The 19,825-nt window shown below is 43.8% G+C and overlaps 25 non-coding genes across 25 annotated transcripts; all 25 read left to right on the forward strand.

Annotated features, from left to right (window-relative positions):
* The first annotated feature begins 89 nt into the window (after window positions 1-89).
* TRNAM-CAU (transfer RNA methionine (anticodon CAU)) lies at window positions 90-161 on the forward strand. Its single transcript has one exon. It is a non-coding gene; the product is annotated as a tRNA-Met (tRNA).
* A 546-nt stretch (window positions 162-707) lies between these two features.
* On the forward strand, window positions 708-779 carry TRNAG-CCC (transfer RNA glycine (anticodon CCC)). Its single transcript has one exon. It is a non-coding gene; the product is annotated as a tRNA-Gly (tRNA).
* Window positions 780-1,683: 904 nt separating this feature from the next.
* Window positions 1,684-1,755, forward strand: TRNAM-CAU (transfer RNA methionine (anticodon CAU)). The gene has a single exon. It is a non-coding gene; the product is annotated as a tRNA-Met (tRNA).
* A 547-nt stretch (window positions 1,756-2,302) lies between these two features.
* Window positions 2,303-2,374, forward strand: TRNAG-UCC (transfer RNA glycine (anticodon UCC)). The gene has a single exon. It is a non-coding gene; the product is annotated as a tRNA-Gly (tRNA).
* Window positions 2,375-3,284: 910 nt separating this feature from the next.
* Window positions 3,285-3,356, forward strand: TRNAM-CAU (transfer RNA methionine (anticodon CAU)). The gene has a single exon. It is a non-coding gene; the product is annotated as a tRNA-Met (tRNA).
* Window positions 3,357-3,902: 546 nt separating this feature from the next.
* On the forward strand, window positions 3,903-3,974 carry TRNAG-CCC (transfer RNA glycine (anticodon CCC)). Its single transcript has one exon. It is a non-coding gene; the product is annotated as a tRNA-Gly (tRNA).
* A 904-nt stretch (window positions 3,975-4,878) lies between these two features.
* Window positions 4,879-4,950, forward strand: TRNAM-CAU (transfer RNA methionine (anticodon CAU)). Its single transcript has one exon. It is a non-coding gene; the product is annotated as a tRNA-Met (tRNA).
* A 547-nt stretch (window positions 4,951-5,497) lies between these two features.
* Window positions 5,498-5,569, forward strand: TRNAG-UCC (transfer RNA glycine (anticodon UCC)). The gene has a single exon. It is a non-coding gene; the product is annotated as a tRNA-Gly (tRNA).
* A 910-nt stretch (window positions 5,570-6,479) lies between these two features.
* TRNAM-CAU (transfer RNA methionine (anticodon CAU)) lies at window positions 6,480-6,551 on the forward strand. The gene has a single exon. It is a non-coding gene; the product is annotated as a tRNA-Met (tRNA).
* Window positions 6,552-7,097: 546 nt separating this feature from the next.
* Window positions 7,098-7,169, forward strand: TRNAG-CCC (transfer RNA glycine (anticodon CCC)). Its single transcript has one exon. It is a non-coding gene; the product is annotated as a tRNA-Gly (tRNA).
* Window positions 7,170-8,074: 905 nt separating this feature from the next.
* Window positions 8,075-8,146, forward strand: TRNAM-CAU (transfer RNA methionine (anticodon CAU)). The gene has a single exon. It is a non-coding gene; the product is annotated as a tRNA-Met (tRNA).
* A 547-nt stretch (window positions 8,147-8,693) lies between these two features.
* TRNAG-UCC (transfer RNA glycine (anticodon UCC)) lies at window positions 8,694-8,765 on the forward strand. The gene has a single exon. It is a non-coding gene; the product is annotated as a tRNA-Gly (tRNA).
* Window positions 8,766-9,675: 910 nt separating this feature from the next.
* On the forward strand, window positions 9,676-9,747 carry TRNAM-CAU (transfer RNA methionine (anticodon CAU)). Its single transcript has one exon. It is a non-coding gene; the product is annotated as a tRNA-Met (tRNA).
* A 546-nt stretch (window positions 9,748-10,293) lies between these two features.
* TRNAG-CCC (transfer RNA glycine (anticodon CCC)) lies at window positions 10,294-10,365 on the forward strand. The gene has a single exon. It is a non-coding gene; the product is annotated as a tRNA-Gly (tRNA).
* Window positions 10,366-11,270: 905 nt separating this feature from the next.
* Window positions 11,271-11,342, forward strand: TRNAM-CAU (transfer RNA methionine (anticodon CAU)). Its single transcript has one exon. It is a non-coding gene; the product is annotated as a tRNA-Met (tRNA).
* Window positions 11,343-11,889: 547 nt separating this feature from the next.
* TRNAG-UCC (transfer RNA glycine (anticodon UCC)) lies at window positions 11,890-11,961 on the forward strand. The gene has a single exon. It is a non-coding gene; the product is annotated as a tRNA-Gly (tRNA).
* Window positions 11,962-12,871: 910 nt separating this feature from the next.
* On the forward strand, window positions 12,872-12,943 carry TRNAM-CAU (transfer RNA methionine (anticodon CAU)). Its single transcript has one exon. It is a non-coding gene; the product is annotated as a tRNA-Met (tRNA).
* A 546-nt stretch (window positions 12,944-13,489) lies between these two features.
* Window positions 13,490-13,561, forward strand: TRNAG-CCC (transfer RNA glycine (anticodon CCC)). The gene has a single exon. It is a non-coding gene; the product is annotated as a tRNA-Gly (tRNA).
* Window positions 13,562-14,465: 904 nt separating this feature from the next.
* TRNAM-CAU (transfer RNA methionine (anticodon CAU)) lies at window positions 14,466-14,537 on the forward strand. The gene has a single exon. It is a non-coding gene; the product is annotated as a tRNA-Met (tRNA).
* Window positions 14,538-15,084: 547 nt separating this feature from the next.
* TRNAG-UCC (transfer RNA glycine (anticodon UCC)) lies at window positions 15,085-15,156 on the forward strand. The gene has a single exon. It is a non-coding gene; the product is annotated as a tRNA-Gly (tRNA).
* Window positions 15,157-16,066: 910 nt separating this feature from the next.
* Window positions 16,067-16,138, forward strand: TRNAM-CAU (transfer RNA methionine (anticodon CAU)). Its single transcript has one exon. It is a non-coding gene; the product is annotated as a tRNA-Met (tRNA).
* Window positions 16,139-16,684: 546 nt separating this feature from the next.
* On the forward strand, window positions 16,685-16,756 carry TRNAG-CCC (transfer RNA glycine (anticodon CCC)). Its single transcript has one exon. It is a non-coding gene; the product is annotated as a tRNA-Gly (tRNA).
* A 905-nt stretch (window positions 16,757-17,661) lies between these two features.
* TRNAM-CAU (transfer RNA methionine (anticodon CAU)) lies at window positions 17,662-17,733 on the forward strand. The gene has a single exon. It is a non-coding gene; the product is annotated as a tRNA-Met (tRNA).
* Window positions 17,734-18,280: 547 nt separating this feature from the next.
* On the forward strand, window positions 18,281-18,352 carry TRNAG-UCC (transfer RNA glycine (anticodon UCC)). The gene has a single exon. It is a non-coding gene; the product is annotated as a tRNA-Gly (tRNA).
* A 910-nt stretch (window positions 18,353-19,262) lies between these two features.
* TRNAM-CAU (transfer RNA methionine (anticodon CAU)) lies at window positions 19,263-19,334 on the forward strand. Its single transcript has one exon. It is a non-coding gene; the product is annotated as a tRNA-Met (tRNA).
* The last annotated feature ends 491 nt before the right edge of the window (window positions 19,335-19,825 follow it).

The raw sequence follows: 19,825 nt of genomic DNA on the forward strand, positions 1-19,825 counted from the left end.
ATTAGGCAAATGAGGTGAGAGCCCGACCAATGCCACTTCACTCCGCTGAATGCCTCCTCATCTGCATAAAGAGATCACCTTCATGAACGAGCAGAGTGGCGCAGCGGAAGCGTGCTGGGCCCATAACCCAGAGGTCGATGGATCGAAACCATCCTCTGCTAATTTTGCTTGACTTTCCTTCCAAGGACGAAGCTGTCATTTCCACACTGCCAGAAAGGAAAAGCGCAAGCTTGTGCCAGCTATGTGAGAAAAGACTTCTCAACTATCTGTGTCTGTGTAATACAAGAGTGTTCGTGAAAGGATCAACCCTGTACTTTGAAAGTAAAGACACACAACTATAACCATAAATGACTGGTGGGAGCTTCACACAACTTTCTGGGCATGCTTTGAATTTCATTCTTCCCTTTTTTTTCTGCTCTTATCTATCTCCTGGGCATTTCATGGAATGTTCTCTCTTTCTCTTCCCTGCTTTGCTTCCCATGCTGCCTATATATGCTGATTTCTACTTTTTGTACTGTTGCATTTCATTTCTTCTCTTCTGCACAACTTTGTCCTTGGTTTCAATCCCCAGTTCCTTACCCTCTGCAAAAAACGTTCTACTACTTCTCATGTTGGTATCGAAACCAAATGCACCATTGAAGCTGTTGCAAGATAGTCATTGATTTCGGGAACGTAATATTTAGAACCGAGAGCACACACATCAGAGGGCGTTGGTGGTATAGTGGTGAGCATAGCTGCTTCCCAAGCAGTTGACCCGGGTTCGATTCCCGGCCAACGCAGTGAAAATGCTTATATATTCTGCAAGCAGGACATATTTTAATGCAACATGTCTCAAAATGGAAATTTCATGAACAGATTAATCAGCCATATATAAAAAAATAAACAAATACATAGGCAAACATCTCAATCGCACCTTCTGATACATTCATTGTCCTAATATATGATAAGTTTTATAAAGCAGAGTCACAACTCACATGTGCTGGTAATAAATATGTTACAGTGGGCAAACAATGGAAGGGCTGAGGCCCGACCAGACATTATAACTCCAACATCTCTATGTTAAAAAGCATTTCTAGGCAATATCTAGCCTCTGAAAAAAATATGCAAGATCCACCGATAAATCTGGCAAAAGTCCCTAACATTTTGTGCATACTTGTGCACTTACCAGAATGTAGCGCCACCTTGTAGCTGTCGAAGGTAATTGCTGCTCACAAAATGTTTTATCAGAAGGCAAGTTGAGAGGAATCCTAGAGGCAGATGTCCATGGAAAGAGCCGCTCACTGCAGCAGGAATGTTGGATGCTTCAAATTCGCAGAGTTTCCTGTCCAACGTCCACTCACGTCCCGAACGCTCCCAAACGCTCAAAAGCCTCACACCGGGCAAGCCCTCACCGGGTAGATCTCTGGCTCCCAGGTAAAGCCAAATCCTGAGCATGCTAGTGCTAGGATCACAGAGAGAGAGAGAGAGGGTTCATGACATGCTGTCTTGATAAAGGTCTGAAACGGCTAGTGCCTAAGAGTGTCTGACTTTCAGTTATGACTGATTGTGAGAGGGGAAGATGAAGTTTTTCTGTACCCAGCATGCCTTGCAATATACTTAGGCAAATGAGGTGAGAGCCGTACCAATCCCACGCTACTCTGCTTAATGCTCCCTATCTGCATAAAAAGAACACTTTCACAACAGAGCAGAGTGGCGCAGCGGAAGCGTGCTGGGCCCATAACCCAGAGGTCGATGGATCGAAACCATCCTCTGCTAATTTTGCTTGACTTTCCTTCCAAGGACCAAGCTGTCATTTCCACGCTGCCAGCAAGGAAAAGCACAAGCTTGTGCCAGCTATGTGAGAAAATACTTGTCAAATATCTGTGTCTGCTGAAATACAAGAGAGGGATCATCAAATGATCCACCCTGTACTTTGAAAGTAAAGACACACAATAATAAGCATAAATGACTGGTGGGACCTTCAAACACTTTTATGGGCAGGCTTTGAATTTCATTCTTTCCTTTTTGTTCTGCTCTTATCTATCTCCTGGGCATTTAATTGAATGTTCTGTATTTCTCTTCCCTGTTTTGCTTCCCATGCTGCCTCTATATATTCTTATCTATTATTTGTAATGCAGCTTTCCATTCTTCTCTTCTGCACAGCTTTGTCCTTGGTTTCAATCCCAGTTCCTTACCCTCTGCAAAAAACTTTCTATTGCTTTTCATGTTGGTATCTAAACCAAATGCACCATTGAAGCTGGTGCAAGATAGTCATTGAACTCAGGATCCTAATGTTAAGAACCGAGAACGCACAGATCAGAGGGCGTTGGTGGTATAGTGGTGAGCATAGCTGCCTTCCAAGCAGTTGACCCGGGTTCGATTCCCGGCCAACGCAGTACAAATACTTATATATTCTGCAAGCAGGATATATTTTAATGCAACATGTCACAAAATGGAAATATAATGAACAGATTAATCAGCCGTTATATAAAAAATAAACAAATATGTAGGCAAGCATCTCAATCGCCCCTTCTGCTATATTCATTGTCCTAATATATGATAAGTTTCATAAAGCAGAGTCACCACTCACATGTGCTGGTAAAAAATATTTACAGTGGGCAGACAATGAAAGGGCTGAGGCCCGACCACACATTATAACTCCAGCATCTCTATGTTAAAAACCATTTCCTAGGCAATATCTAGCCTCTGAAAACAATATGCAAGATCCATCGATAAATCTGGTGAAAGTCGCCAACATTTTGTGCATACTTGTGCCCTCACCTGAATGTAGCGCCACCTTGTAGACGTCGGAGGTAACTGCAGCTCAAAAAATGTTTCATCAGAGGGCAAGTTTAGAGGAATCCAAAAGGCAGATGTCCATGGAAAGAGCCCCCGACTGCAGCAGGAAGGTTGGATGCTTCAAATTTGCATAGTTTCCAGTCCAACGTCCTCTCATGTACCGAACGCTCCCAAACGCTCAAAAGCCTTACACCGGGCAAGCCCTCACCGGGTAGATCTCTGGCTCCCAGGTAAAGCCAAATCCTGAGCATGCTAGCACTAGGATCACAGAGAGAGAGAGACAGAGAGTGTTGGAGAGCTGCTGTCTTGATAAAGGCCTGAAACGGCTAGTGCGTAAGAGGGTCTGGACTATCAGTTATGACTGATTGTGAGAGGGGAAGATGAAGATTTTCTGCACCCAGCATGCCTTGCGATATAATTAGGCAAATGAGGTGAGAGCCCGACCAATGCCACTTCACTCCGCTGAATGCCTCCTCATCTGCATAAAGAGATCACCTTCATGAACGAGCAGAGTGGCGCAGCGGAAGCGTGCTGGGCCCATAACCCAGAGGTCGATGGATCGAAACCATCCTCTGCTAATTTTGCTTGACTTTCCTTCCAAGGACCAAGCTGTCATTTCCACACTGCCAGAAAGGAAAAGCGCAAGCTTGTGCCAGCTATGTGAGAAAAGACTTCTCAACTATCTGTGTCTGTGTAATACAAGAGTGTTCGTGAAAGGATCAACCCTGTACTTTGAAAGTAAAGACACACAACTATAACCATAAATGACTGGTGGGAGCTTCACACAACTTTCTGGGCATGCTTTGAATTTCATTCTTCCCTTTTTTTTCTGCTCTTATCTATCTCCTGGGCATTTCATGGAATGTTCTCTCTTTCTCTTCCCTGCTTTGCTTCCCATGCTGCCTATATATGCTGATTTCTACTTTTTGTACTGTTGCATTTCATTTCTTCTCTTCTGCACAACTTTGTCCTTGGTTTCAATCCCCAGTTCCTTACCCTCTGCAAAAAACGTTCTACTACTTCTCATGTTGGTATCGAAACCAAATGCACCATTGAAGCTGTTGCAAGATAGTCATTGATTTCGGGAACGTAATATTTAGAACCGAGAGCACACACATCAGAGGGCGTTGGTGGTATAGTGGTGAGCATAGCTGCTTCCCAAGCAGTTGACCCGGGTTCGATTCCCGGCCAACGCAGTGAAAATGCTTATATATTCTGCAAGCAGGACATATTTTAATGCAACATGTCTCAAAATGGAAATTTCATGAACAGATTAATCAGCCATATATAAAAAAATAAACAAATACATAGGCAAACATCTCAATCGCACCTTCTGATACATTCATTGTCCTAATATATGATAAGTTTTATAAAGCAGAGTCACAACTCACATGTGCTGGTAATAAATATGTTACAGTGGGCAAACAATGGAAGGGCTGAGGCCCGACCAGACATTATAACTCCAACATCTCTATGTTAAAAAGCATTTCTAGGCAATATCTAGCCTCTGAAAAAAATATGCAAGATCCACCGATAAATCTGGCAAAAGTCCCTAACATTTTGTGCATACTTGTGCACTTACCAGAATGTAGCGCCACCTTGTAGCTGTCGAAGGTAATTGCTGCTCACAAAATGTTTTATCAGAAGGCAAGTTGAGAGGAATCCTAGAGGCAGATGTCCATGGAAAGAGCCGCTCACTGCAGCAGGAATGTTGGATGCTTCAAATTCGCAGAGTTTCCTGTCCAACGTCCACTCACGTCCCGAACGCTCCCAAACGCTCAAAAGCCTCACACCGGGCAAGCCCTCACCGGGTAGATCTCTGGCTCCCAGGTAAAGCCAAATCCTGAGCATGCTAGTGCTAGGATCACAGAGAGAGAGAGAGAGGGTTCATGACATGCTGTCTTGATAAAGGTCTGAAACGGCTAGTGCCTAAGAGTGTCTGACTTTCAGTTATGACTGATTGTGAGAGGGGAAGATGAAGTTTTTCTGTACCCAGCATGCCTTGCAATATACTTAGGCAAATGAGGTGAGAGCCGTACCAATCCCACGCTACTCTGCTTAATGCTCCCTATCTGCATAAAAAGAACACTTTCACAACAGAGCAGAGTGGCGCAGCGGAAGCGTGCTGGGCCCATAACCCAGAGGTCGATGGATCGAAACCATCCTCTGCTAATTTTGCTTGACTTTCCTTCCAAGGACCAAGCTGTCATTTCCACGCTGCCAGCAAGGAAAAGCACAAGCTTGTGCCAGCTATGTGAGAAAATACTTGTCAAATATCTGTGTCTGCTGAAATACAAGAGAGGGATCATCAAATGATCCACCCTGTACTTTGAAAGTAAAGACACACAATAATAAGCATAAATGACTGGTGGGACCTTCAAACACTTTTATGGGCAGGCTTTGAATTTCATTCTTTCCTTTTTGTTCTGCTCTTATCTATCTCCTGGGCATTTAATTGAATGTTCTGTATTTCTCTTCCCTGTTTTGCTTCCCATGCTGCCTCTATATATTCTTATCTATTATTTGTAATGCAGCTTTCCATTCTTCTCTTCTGCACAGCTTTGTCCTTGGTTTCAATCCCAGTTCCTTACCCTCTGCAAAAAACTTTCTATTGCTTTTCATGTTGGTATCTAAACCAAATGCACCATTGAAGCTGGTGCAAGATAGTCATTGAACTCAGGATCCTAATGTTAAGAACCGAGAGCGCACAGATCAGAGGGCGTTGGTGGTATAGTGGTGAGCATAGCTGCCTTCCAAGCAGTTGACCCGGGTTCGATTCCCGGCCAACGCAGTACAAATACTTATATATTCTGCAAGCAGGATATATTTTAATGCAACATGTCACAAAATGGAAATATAATGAACAGATTAATCAGCCGTTATATAAAAAATAAACAAATATGTAGGCAAGCATCTCAATCGCCCCTTCTGCTATATTCATTGTCCTAATATATGATAAGTTTCATAAAGCAGAGTCACCACTCACATGTGCTGGTAAAAAATATTTACAGTGGGCAGACAATGAAAGGGCTGAGGCCCGACCACACATTATAACTCCAGCATCTCTATGTTAAAAACCATTTCCTAGGCAATATCTAGCCTCTGAAAACAATATGCAAGATCCATCGATAAATCTGGTGAAAGTCGCCAACATTTTGTGCATACTTGTGCCCTCACCTGAATGTAGCGCCACCTTGTAGACGTCGGAGGTAACTGCAGCTCAAAAAATGTTTCATCAGAGGGCAAGTTTAGAGGAATCCAAAAGGCAGATGTCCATGGAAAGAGCCCCCGACTGCAGCAGGAAGGTTGGATGCTTCAAATTTGCATAGTTTCCAGTCCAACGTCCTCTCATGTACCGAACGCTCCCAAACGCTCAAAAGCCTTACACCGGGCAAGCCCTCACCGGGTAGATCTCTGGCTCCCAGGTAAAGCCAAATCCTGAGCATGCTAGCACTAGGATCACAGAGAGAGAGAGACAGAGAGTGTTGGAGAGCTGCTGTCTTGATAAAGGCCTGAAACGGCTAGTGCGTAAGAGGGTCTGGACTATCAGTTATGACTGATTGTGAGAGGGGAAGATGAAGATTTTCTGCACCCAGCATGCCTTGCGATATAATTAGGCAAATGAGGTGAGAGCCCGACCAATGCCACTTCACTCCGCTGAATGCCTCCTCATCTGCATAAAGAGATCACCTTCATGAACGAGCAGAGTGGCGCAGCGGAAGCGTGCTGGGCCCATAACCCAGAGGTCGATGGATCGAAACCATCCTCTGCTAATTTTGCTTGACTTTCCTTCCAAGGACCAAGCTGTCATTTCCACACTGCCAGAAAGGAAAAGCGCAAGCTTGTGCCAGCTATGTGAGAAAAGACTTCTCAACTATCTGTGTCTGTGTAATACAAGAGTGTTCGTGAAAGGATCAACCCTGTACTTTGAAAGTAAAGACACACAACTATAACCATAAATGACTGGTGGGAGCTTCACACAACTTTCTGGGCATGCTTTGAATTTCATTCTTCCCTTTTTTTTCTGCTCTTATCTATCTCCTGGGCATTTCATGGAATGTTCTCTCTTTCTCTTCCCTGCTTTGCTTCCCATGCTGCCTATATATGCTGATTTCTACTTTTTGTACTGTTGCATTTCATTTCTTCTCTTCTGCACAACTTTGTCCTTGGTTTCAATCCCCAGTTCCTTACCCTCTGCAAAAAACGTTCTACTACTTCTCATGTTGGTATCGAAACCAAATGCACCATTGAAGCTGTTGCAAGATAGTCATTGATTTCGGGAACGTAATATTTAGAACCGAGAGCACACACATCAGAGGGCGTTGGTGGTATAGTGGTGAGCATAGCTGCTTCCCAAGCAGTTGACCCGGGTTCGATTCCCGGCCAACGCAGTGAAAATGCTTATATATTCTGCAAGCAGGACATATTTTAATGCAACATGTCTCAAAATGGAAATTTCATGAACAGATTAATCAGCCATATATAAAAAAATAAACAAATACATAGGCAAACATCTCAATCGCACCTTCTGATACATTCATTGTCCTAATATATGATAAGTTTTATAAAGCAGAGTCACAACTCACATGTGCTGGTAATAAATATGTTACAGTGGGCAAACAATGGAAGGGGCTGAGGCCCGACCAGACATTATAACTCCAACATCTCTATGTTAAAAAGCATTTCTAGGCAATATCTAGCCTCTGAAAAAAATATGCAAGATCCACCGATAAATCTGGCAAAAGTCCCTAACATTTTGTGCATACTTGTGCACTTACCAGAATGTAGCGCCACCTTGTAGCTGTCGAAGGTAATTGCTGCTCACAAAATGTTTTATCAGAAGGCAAGTTGAGAGGAATCCTAGAGGCAGATGTCCATGGAAAGAGCCGCTCACTGCAGCAGGAATGTTGGATGCTTCAAATTCGCAGAGTTTCCTGTCCAACGTCCACTCACGTCCCGAACGCTCCCAAACGCTCAAAAGCCTCACACCGGGCAAGCCCTCACCGGGTAGATCTCTGGCTCCCAGGTAAAGCCAAATCCTGAGCATGCTAGTGCTAGGATCACAGAGAGAGAGAGAGAGGGTTCATGACATGCTGTCTTGATAAAGGTCTGAAACGGCTAGTGCCTAAGAGTGTCTGACTTTCAGTTATGACTGATTGTGAGAGGGGAAGATGAAGTTTTTCTGTACCCAGCATGCCTTGCAATATACTTAGGCAAATGAGGTGAGAGCCGTACCAATCCCACGCTACTCTGCTTAATGCTCCCTATCTGCATAAAAAGAACACTTTCACAACAGAGCAGAGTGGCGCAGCGGAAGCGTGCTGGGCCCATAACCCAGAGGTCGATGGATCGAAACCATCCTCTGCTAATTTTGCTTGACTTTCCTTCCAAGGACCAAGCTGTCATTTCCACGCTGCCAGCAAGGAAAAGCACAAGCTTGTGCCAGCTATGTGAGAAAATACTTGTCAAATATCTGTGTCTGCTGAAATACAAGAGAGGGATCATCAAATGATCCACCCTGTACTTTGAAAGTAAAGACACACAATAATAAGCATAAATGACTGGTGGGACCTTCAAACACTTTTATGGGCAGGCTTTGAATTTCATTCTTTCCTTTTTGTTCTGCTCTTATCTATCTCCTGGGCATTTAATTGAATGTTCTGTATTTCTCTTCCCTGTTTTGCTTCCCATGCTGCCTCTATATATTCTTATCTATTATTTGTAATGCAGCTTTCCATTCTTCTCTTCTGCACAGCTTTGTCCTTGGTTTCAATCCCAGTTCCTTACCCTCTGCAAAAAACTTTCTATTGCTTTTCATGTTGGTATCTAAACCAAATGCACCATTGAAGCTGGTGCAAGATAGTCATTGAACTCAGGATCCTAATGTTAAGAACCGAGAGCGCACAGATCAGAGGGCGTTGGTGGTATAGTGGTGAGCATAGCTGCCTTCCAAGCAGTTGACCCGGGTTCGATTCCCGGCCAACGCAGTACAAATACTTATATATTCTGCAAGCAGGATATATTTTAATGCAACATGTCACAAAATGGAAATATAATGAACAGATTAATCAGCCGTTATATAAAAAATAAACAAATATGTAGGCAAGCATCTCAATCGCCCCTTCTGCTATATTCATTGTCCTAATATATGATAAGTTTCATAAAGCAGAGTCACCACTCACATGTGCTGGTAAAAAATATTTACAGTGGGCAGACAATGAAAGGGCTGAGGCCCGACCACACATTATAACTCCAGCATCTCTATGTTAAAAACCATTTCCTAGGCAATATCTAGCCTCTGAAAACAATATGCAAGATCCATCGATAAATCTGGTGAAAGTCGCCAACATTTTGTGCATACTTGTGCCCTCACCTGAATGTAGCGCCACCTTGTAGACGTCGGAGGTAACTGCAGCTCAAAAAATGTTTCATCAGAGGGCAAGTTTAGAGGAATCCAAAAGGCAGATGTCCATGGAAAGAGCCCCCGACTGCAGCAGGAAGGTTGGATGCTTCAAATTTGCATAGTTTCCAGTCCAACGTCCTCTCATGTACCGAACGCTCCCAAACGCTCAAAAGCCTTACACCGGGCAAGCCCTCACCGGGTAGATCTCTGGCTCCCAGGTAAAGCCAAATCCTGAGCATGCTAGCACTAGGATCACAGAGAGAGAGAGACAGAGAGTGTTGGAGAGCTGCTGTCTTGATAAAGGCCTGAAACGGCTAGTGCGTAAGAGGGTCTGGACTATCAGTTATGACTGATTGTGAGAGGGGAAGATGAAGATTTTCTGCACCCAGCATGCCTTGCGATATAATTAGGCAAATGAGGTGAGAGCCCGACCAATGCCACTTCACTCCGCTGAATGCCTCCTCATCTGCATAAAGAGATCACCTTCATGAACGAGCAGAGTGGCGCAGCGGAAGCGTGCTGGGCCCATAACCCAGAGGTCGATGGATCGAAACCATCCTCTGCTAATTTTGCTTGACTTTCCTTCCAAGGACCAAGCTGTCATTTCCACACTGCCAGAAAGGAAAAGCGCAAGCTTGTGCCAGCTATGTGAGAAAAGACTTCTCAACTATCTGTGTCTGTGTAATACAAGAGTGTTCGTGAAAGGATCAACCCTGTACTTTGAAAGTAAAGACACACAACTATAACCATAAATGACTGGTGGGAGCTTCACACAACTTTCTGGGCATGCTTTGAATTTCATTCTTCCCTTTTTTTTCTGCTCTTATCTATCTCCTGGGCATTTCATGGAATGTTCTCTCTTTCTCTTCCCTGCTTTGCTTCCCATGCTGCCTATATATGCTGATTTCTACTTTTTGTACTGTTGCATTTCATTTCTTCTCTTCTGCACAACTTTGTCCTTGGTTTCAATCCCCAGTTCCTTACCCTCTGCAAAAAACGTTCTACTACTTCTCATGTTGGTATCGAAACCAAATGCACCATTGAAGCTGTTGCAAGATAGTCATTGATTTCGGGAACGTAATATTTAGAACCGAGAGCACACACATCAGAGGGCGTTGGTGGTATAGTGGTGAGCATAGCTGCTTCCCAAGCAGTTGACCCGGGTTCGATTCCCGGCCAACGCAGTGAAAATGCTTATATATTCTGCAAGCAGGACATATTTTAATGCAACATGTCTCAAAATGGAAATTTCATGAACAGATTAATCAGCCATATATAAAAAAATAAACAAATACATAGGCAAACATCTCAATCGCACCTTCTGATACATTCATTGTCCTAATATATGATAAGTTTTATAAAGCAGAGTCACAACTCACATGTGCTGGTAATAAATATGTTACAGTGGGCAAACAATGGAAGGGGCTGAGGCCCGACCAGACATTATAACTCCAACATCTCTATGTTAAAAAGCATTTCTAGGCAATATCTAGCCTCTGAAAAAAATATGCAAGATCCACCGATAAATCTGGCAAAAGTCCCTAACATTTTGTGCATACTTGTGCACTTACCAGAATGTAGCGCCACCTTGTAGCTGTCGAAGGTAATTGCTGCTCACAAAATGTTTTATCAGAAGGCAAGTTGAGAGGAATCCTAGAGGCAGATGTCCATGGAAAGAGCCGCTCACTGCAGCAGGAATGTTGGATGCTTCAAATTCGCAGAGTTTCCTGTCCAACGTCCACTCACGTCCCGAACGCTCCCAAACGCTCAAAAGCCTCACACCGGGCAAGCCCTCACCGGGTAGATCTCTGGCTCCCAGGTAAAGCCAAATCCTGAGCATGCTAGTGCTAGGATCACAGAGAGAGAGAGAGAGGGTTCATGACATGCTGTCTTGATAAAGGTCTGAAACGGCTAGTGCCTAAGAGTGTCTGACTTTCAGTTATGACTGATTGTGAGAGGGGAAGATGAAGTTTTTCTGTACCCAGCATGCCTTGCAATATACTTAGGCAAATGAGGTGAGAGCCGTACCAATCCCACGCTACTCTGCTTAATGCTCCCTATCTGCATAAAAAGAACACTTTCACAACAGAGCAGAGTGGCGCAGCGGAAGCGTGCTGGGCCCATAACCCAGAGGTCGATGGATCGAAACCATCCTCTGCTAATTTTGCTTGACTTTCCTTCCAAGGACCAAGCTGTCATTTCCACGCTGCCAGCAAGGAAAAGCACAAGCTTGTGCCAGCTATGTGAGAAAATACTTGTCAAATATCTGTGTCTGCTGAAATACAAGAGAGGGATCATCAAATGATCCACCCTGTACTTTGAAAGTAAAGACACACAATAATAAGCATAAATGACTGGTGGGACCTTCAAACACTTTTATGGGCAGGCTTTGAATTTCATTCTTTCCTTTTTGTTCTGCTCTTATCTATCTCCTGGGCATTTAATTGAATGTTCTGTATTTCTCTTCCCTGTTTTGCTTCCCATGCTGCCTCTATATATTCTTATCTATTATTTGTAATGCAGCTTTCCATTCTTCTCTTCTGCACAGCTTTGTCCTTGGTTTCAATCCCAGTTCCTTACCCTCTGCAAAAAACTTTCTATTGCTTTTCATGTTGGTATCTAAACCAAATGCACCATTGAAGCTGGTGCAAGATAGTCATTGAACTCAGGATCCTAATGTTAAGAACCGAGAGCGCACAGATCAGAGGGCGTTGGTGGTATAGTGGTGAGCATAGCTGCCTTCCAAGCAGTTGACCCGGGTTCGATTCCCGGCCAACGCAGTACAAATACTTATATATTCTGCAAGCAGGATATATTTTAATGCAACATGTCACAAAATGGAAATATAATGAACAGATTAATCAGCCGTTATATAAAAAATAAACAAATATGTAGGCAAGCATCTCAATCGCCCCTTCTGCTATATTCATTGTCCTAATATATGATAAGTTTCATAAAGCAGAGTCACCACTCACATGTGCTGGTAAAAAATATTTACAGTGGGCAGACAATGAAAGGGCTGAGGCCCGACCACACATTATAACTCCAGCATCTCTATGTTAAAAACCATTTCCTAGGCAATATCTAGCCTCTGAAAACAATATGCAAGATCCATCGATAAATCTGGTGAAAGTCGCCAACATTTTGTGCATACTTGTGCCCTCACCTGAATGTAGCGCCACCTTGTAGACGTCGGAGGTAACTGCAGCTCAAAAAATGTTTCATCAGAGGGCAAGTTTAGAGGAATCCAAAAGGCAGATGTCCATGGAAAGAGCCCCCGACTGCAGCAGGAAGGTTGGATGCTTCAAATTTGCATAGTTTCCAGTCCAACGTCCTCTCATGTACCGAACGCTCCCAAACGCTCAAAAGCCTTACACCGGGCAAGCCCTCACCGGGTAGATCTCTGGCTCCCAGGTAAAGCCAAATCCTGAGCATGCTAGCACTAGGATCACAGAGAGAGAGAGACAGAGAGTGTTGGAGAGCTGCTGTCTTGATAAAGGCCTGAAACGGCTAGTGCGTAAGAGGGTCTGGACTATCAGTTATGACTGATTGTGAGAGGGGAAGATGAAGATTTTCTGCACCCAGCATGCCTTGCGATATAATTAGGCAAATGAGGTGAGAGCCCGACCAATGCCACTTCACTCCGCTGAATGCCTCCTCATCTGCATAAAGAGATCACCTTCATGAACGAGCAGAGTGGCGCAGCGGAAGCGTGCTGGGCCCATAACCCAGAGGTCGATGGATCGAAACCATCCTCTGCTAATTTTGCTTGACTTTCCTTCCAAGGACCAAGCTGTCATTTCCACACTGCCAGAAAGGAAAAGCGCAAGCTTGTGCCAGCTATGTGAGAAAAGACTTCTCAACTATCTGTGTCTGTGTAATACAAGAGTGTTCGTGAAAGGATCAACCCTGTACTTTGAAAGTAAAGACACACAACTATAACCATAAATGACTGGTGGGAGCTTCACACAACTTTCTGGGCATGCTTTGAATTTCATTCTTCCCTTTTTTTTCTGCTCTTATCTATCTCCTGGGCATTTCATGGAATGTTCTCTCTTTCTCTTCCCTGCTTTGCTTCCCATGCTGCCTATATATGCTGATTTCTACTTTTTGTACTGTTGCATTTCATTTCTTCTCTTCTGCACAACTTTGTCCTTGGTTTCAATCCCCAGTTCCTTACCCTCTGCAAAAAACGTTCTACTACTTCTCATGTTGGTATCGAAACCAAATGCACCATTGAAGCTGTTGCAAGATAGTCATTGATTTCGGGAACGTAATATTTAGAACCGAGAGCACACACATCAGAGGGCGTTGGTGGTATAGTGGTGAGCATAGCTGCTTCCCAAGCAGTTGACCCGGGTTCGATTCCCGGCCAACGCAGTGAAAATGCTTATATATTCTGCAAGCAGGACATATTTTAATGCAACATGTCTCAAAATGGAAATTTCATGAACAGATTAATCAGCCATATATAAAAAAATAAACAAATACATAGGCAAACATCTCAATCGCACCTTCTGATACATTCATTGTCCTAATATATGATAAGTTTTATAAAGCAGAGTCACAACTCACATGTGCTGGTAATAAATATGTTACAGTGGGCAAACAATGGAAGGGCTGAGGCCCGACCAGACATTATAACTCCAACATCTCTATGTTAAAAAGCATTTCTAGGCAATATCTAGCCTCTGAAAAAAATATGCAAGATCCACCGATAAATCTGGCAAAAGTCCCTAACATTTTGTGCATACTTGTGCACTTACCAGAATGTAGCGCCACCTTGTAGCTGTCGAAGGTAATTGCTGCTCACAAAATGTTTTATCAGAAGGCAAGTTGAGAGGAATCCTAGAGGCAGATGTCCATGGAAAGAGCCGCTCACTGCAGCAGGAATGTTGGATGCTTCAAATTCGCAGAGTTTCCTGTCCAACGTCCACTCACGTCCCGAACGCTCCCAAACGCTCAAAAGCCTCACACCGGGCAAGCCCTCACCGGGTAGATCTCTGGCTCCCAGGTAAAGCCAAATCCTGAGCATGCTAGTGCTAGGATCACAGAGAGAGAGAGAGAGGGTTCATGACATGCTGTCTTGATAAAGGTCTGAAACGGCTAGTGCCTAAGAGTGTCTGACTTTCAGTTATGACTGATTGTGAGAGGGGAAGATGAAGTTTTTCTGTACCCAGCATGCCTTGCAATATACTTAGGCAAATGAGGTGAGAGCCGTACCAATCCCACGCTACTCTGCTTAATGCTCCCTATCTGCATAAAAAGAACACTTTCACAACAGAGCAGAGTGGCGCAGCGGAAGCGTGCTGGGCCCATAACCCAGAGGTCGATGGATCGAAACCATCCTCTGCTAATTTTGCTTGACTTTCCTTCCAAGGACCAAGCTGTCATTTCCACGCTGCCAGCAAGGAAAAGCACAAGCTTGTGCCAGCTATGTGAGAAAATACTTGTCAAATATCTGTGTCTGCTGAAATACAAGAGAGGGATCATCAAATGATCCACCCTGTACTTTGAAAGTAAAGACACACAATAATAAGCATAAATGACTGGTGGGACCTTCAAACACTTTTATGGGCAGGCTTTGAATTTCATTCTTTCCTTTTTGTTCTGCTCTTATCTATCTCCTGGGCATTTAATTGAATGTTCTGTATTTCTCTTCCCTGTTTTGCTTCCCATGCTGCCTCTATATATTCTTATCTATTATTTGTAATGCAGCTTTCCATTCTTCTCTTCTGCACAGCTTTGTCCTTGGTTTCAATCCCAGTTCCTTACCCTCTGCAAAAAACTTTCTATTGCTTTTCATGTTGGTATCTAAACCAAATGCACCATTGAAGCTGGTGCAAGATAGTCATTGAACTCAGGATCCTAATGTTAAGAACCGAGAGCGCACAGATCAGAGGGCGTTGGTGGTATAGTGGTGAGCATAGCTGCCTTCCAAGCAGTTGACCCGGGTTCGATTCCCGGCCAACGCAGTACAAATACTTATATATTCTGCAAGCAGGATATATTTTAATGCAACATGTCACAAAATGGAAATATAATGAACAGATTAATCAGCCGTTATATAAAAAATAAACAAATATGTAGGCAAGCATCTCAATCGCCCCTTCTGCTATATTCATTGTCCTAATATATGATAAGTTTCATAAAGCAGAGTCACCACTCACATGTGCTGGTAAAAAATATTTACAGTGGGCAGACAATGAAAGGGCTGAGGCCCGACCACACATTATAACTCCAGCATCTCTATGTTAAAAACCATTTCCTAGGCAATATCTAGCCTCTGAAAACAATATGCAAGATCCATCGATAAATCTGGTGAAAGTCGCCAACATTTTGTGCATACTTGTGCCCTCACCTGAATGTAGCGCCACCTTGTAGACGTCGGAGGTAACTGCAGCTCAAAAAATGTTTCATCAGAGGGCAAGTTTAGAGGAATCCAAAAGGCAGATGTCCATGGAAAGAGCCCCCGACTGCAGCAGGAAGGTTGGATGCTTCAAATTTGCATAGTTTCCAGTCCAACGTCCTCTCATGTACCGAACGCTCCCAAACGCTCAAAAGCCTTACACCGGGCAAGCCCTCACCGGGTAGATCTCTGGCTCCCAGGTAAAGCCAAATCCTGAGCATGCTAGCACTAGGATCACAGAGAGAGAGAGACAGAGAGTGTTGGAGAGCTGCTGTCTTGATAAAGGCCTGAAACGGCTAGTGCGTAAGAGGGTCTGGACTATCAGTTATGACTGATTGTGAGAGGGGAAGATGAAGATTTTCTGCACCCAGCATGCCTTGCGATATAATTAGGCAAATGAGGTGAGAGCCCGACCAATGCCACTTCACTCCGCTGAATGCCTCCTCATCTGCATAAAGAGATCACCTTCATGAACGAGCAGAGTGGCGCAGCGGAAGCGTGCTGGGCCCATAACCCAGAGGTCGATGGATCGAAACCATCCTCTGCTAATTTTGCTTGACTTTCCTTCCAAGGACCAAGCTGTCATTTCCACACTGCCAGAAAGGAAAAGCGCAAGCTTGTGCCAGCTATGTGAGAAAAGACTTCTCAACTATCTGTGTCTGTGTAATACAAGAGTGTTCGTGAAAGGATCAACCCTGTACTTTGAAAGTAAAGACACACAACTATAACCATAAATGACTGGTGGGAGCTTCACACAACTTTCTGGGCATGCTTTGAATTTCATTCTTCCCTTTTTTTTCTGCTCTTATCTATCTCCTGGGCATTTCATGGAATGTTCTCTCTTTCTCTTCCCTGCTTTGCTTCCCATGCTGCCTATATATGCTGATTTCTACTTTTTGTACTGTTGCATTTCATTTCTTCTCTTCTGCACAACTTTGTCCTTGGTTTCAATCCCCAGTTCCTTACCCTCTGCAAAAAACGTTCTACTACTTCTCATGTTGGTATCGAAACCAAATGCACCATTGAAGCTGTTGCAAGATAGTCATTGATTTCGGGAACGTAATATTTAGAACCGAGAGCACACACATCAGAGGGCGTTGGTGGTATAGTGGTGAGCATAGCTGCTTCCCAAGCAGTTGACCCGGGTTCGATTCCCGGCCAACGCAGTGAAAATGCTTATATATTCTGCAAGCAGGACATATTTTAATGCAACATGTCTCAAAATGGAAATTTCATGAACAGATTAATCAGCCATATATAAAAAAATAAACAAATACATAGGCAAACATCTCAATCGCACCTTCTGATACATTCATTGTCCTAATATATGATAAGTTTTATAAAGCAGAGTCACAACTCACATGTGCTGGTAATAAATATGTTACAGTGGGCAAACAATGGAAGGGGCTGAGGCCCGACCAGACATTATAACTCCAACATCTCTATGTTAAAAAGCATTTCTAGGCAATATCTAGCCTCTGAAAAAAATATGCAAGATCCACCGATAAATCTGGCAAAAGTCCCTAACATTTTGTGCATACTTGTGCACTTACCAGAATGTAGCGCCACCTTGTAGCTGTCGAAGGTAATTGCTGCTCACAAAATGTTTTATCAGAAGGCAAGTTGAGAGGAATCCTAGAGGCAGATGTCCATGGAAAGAGCCGCTCACTGCAGCAGGAATGTTGGATGCTTCAAATTCGCAGAGTTTCCTGTCCAACGTCCACTCACGTCCCGAACGCTCCCAAACGCTCAAAAGCCTCACACCGGGCAAGCCCTCACCGGGTAGATCTCTGGCTCCCAGGTAAAGCCAAATCCTGAGCATGCTAGTGCTAGGATCACAGAGAGAGAGAGAGAGGGTTCATGACATGCTGTCTTGATAAAGGTCTGAAACGGCTAGTGCCTAAGAGTGTCTGACTTTCAGTTATGACTGATTGTGAGAGGGGAAGATGAAGTTTTTCTGTACCCAGCATGCCTTGCAATATACTTAGGCAAATGAGGTGAGAGCCGTACCAATCCCACGCTACTCTGCTTAATGCTCCCTATCTGCATAAAAAGAACACTTTCACAACAGAGCAGAGTGGCGCAGCGGAAGCGTGCTGGGCCCATAACCCAGAGGTCGATGGATCGAAACCATCCTCTGCTAATTTTGCTTGACTTTCCTTCCAAGGACCAAGCTGTCATTTCCACGCTGCCAGCAAGGAAAAGCACAAGCTTGTGCCAGCTATGTGAGAAAATACTTGTCAAATATCTGTGTCTGCTGAAATACAAGAGAGGGATCATCAAATGATCCACCCTGTACTTTGAAAGTAAAGACACACAATAATAAGCATAAATGACTGGTGGGACCTTCAAACACTTTTATGGGCAGGCTTTGAATTTCATTCTTTCCTTTTTGTTCTGCTCTTATCTATCTCCTGGGCATTTAATTGAATGTTCTGTATTTCTCTTCCCTGTTTTGCTTCCCATGCTGCCTCTATATATTCTTATCTATTATTTGTAATGCAGCTTTCCATTCTTCTCTTCTGCACAGCTTTGTCCTTGGTTTCAATCCCAGTTCCTTACCCTCTGCAAAAAACTTTCTATTGCTTTTCATGTTGGTATCTAAACCAAATGCACCATTGAAGCTGGTGCAAGATAGTCATTGAACTCAGGATCCTAATGTTAAGAACCGAGAGCGCACAGATCAGAGGGCGTTGGTGGTATAGTGGTGAGCATAGCTGCCTTCCAAGCAGTTGACCCGGGTTCGATTCCCGGCCAACGCAGTACAAATACTTATATATTCTGCAAGCAGGATATATTTTAATGCAACATGTCACAAAATGGAAATATAATGAACAGATTAATCAGCCGTTATATAAAAAATAAACAAATATGTAGGCAAGCATCTCAATCGCCCCTTCTGCTATATTCATTGTCCTAATATATGATAAGTTTCATAAAGCAGAGTCACCACTCACATGTGCTGGTAAAAAATATTTACAGTGGGCAGACAATGAAAGGGCTGAGGCCCGACCACACATTATAACTCCAGCATCTCTATGTTAAAAACCATTTCCTAGGCAATATCTAGCCTCTGAAAACAATATGCAAGATCCATCGATAAATCTGGTGAAAGTCGCCAACATTTTGTGCATACTTGTGCCCTCACCTGAATGTAGCGCCACCTTGTAGACGTCGGAGGTAACTGCAGCTCAAAAAATGTTTCATCAGAGGGCAAGTTTAGAGGAATCCAAAAGGCAGATGTCCATGGAAAGAGCCCCCGACTGCAGCAGGAAGGTTGGATGCTTCAAATTTGCATAGTTTCCAGTCCAACGTCCTCTCATGTACCGAACGCTCCCAAACGCTCAAAAGCCTTACACCGGGCAAGCCCTCACCGGGTAGATCTCTGGCTCCCAGGTAAAGCCAAATCCTGAGCATGCTAGCACTAGGATCACAGAGAGAGAGAGACAGAGAGTGTTGGAGAGCTGCTGTCTTGATAAAGGCCTGAAACGGCTAGTGCGTAAGAGGGTCTGGACTATCAGTTATGACTGATTGTGAGAGGGGAAGATGAAGATTTTCTGCACCCAGCATGCCTTGCGATATAATTAGGCAAATGAGGTGAGAGCCCGACCAATGCCACTTCACTCCGCTGAATGCCTCCTCATCTGCATAAAGAGATCACCTTCATGAACGAGCAGAGTGGCGCAGCGGAAGCGTGCTGGGCCCATAACCCAGAGGTCGATGGATCGAAACCATCCTCTGCTAATTTTGCTTGACTTTCCTTCCAAGGACCAAGCTGTCATTTCCACACTGCCAGAAAGGAAAAGCGCAAGCTTGTGCCAGCTATGTGAGAAAAGACTTCTCAACTATCTGTGTCTGTGTAATACAAGAGTGTTCGTGAAAGGATCAACCCTGTACTTTGAAAGTAAAGACACACAACTATAACCATAAATGACTGGTGGGAGCTTCACACAACTTTCTGGGCATGCTTTGAATTTCATTCTTCCCTTTTTTTTCTGCTCTTATCTATCTCCTGGGCATTTCATGGAATGTTCTCTCTTTCTCTTCCCTGCTTTGCTTCCCATGCTGCCTATATATGCTGATTTCTACTTTTTGTACTGTTGCATTTCATTTCTTCTCTTCTGCACAACTTTGTCCTTGGTTTCAATCCCCAGTTCCTTACCCTCTGCAAAAAACGTTCTACTACTTCTCATGTTGGTATCGAAACCAAATGCACCATTGAAGCTGTTGCAAGA

Source organism: Lissotriton vulgaris, unplaced genomic scaffold (genome assembly GCF_964263255.1).
Source record: "Lissotriton vulgaris unplaced genomic scaffold, aLisVul1.2 SCAFFOLD_975, whole genome shotgun sequence".
Taxonomy (NCBI): Eukaryota; Metazoa; Chordata; class Amphibia; order Caudata; family Salamandridae; genus Lissotriton; species Lissotriton vulgaris.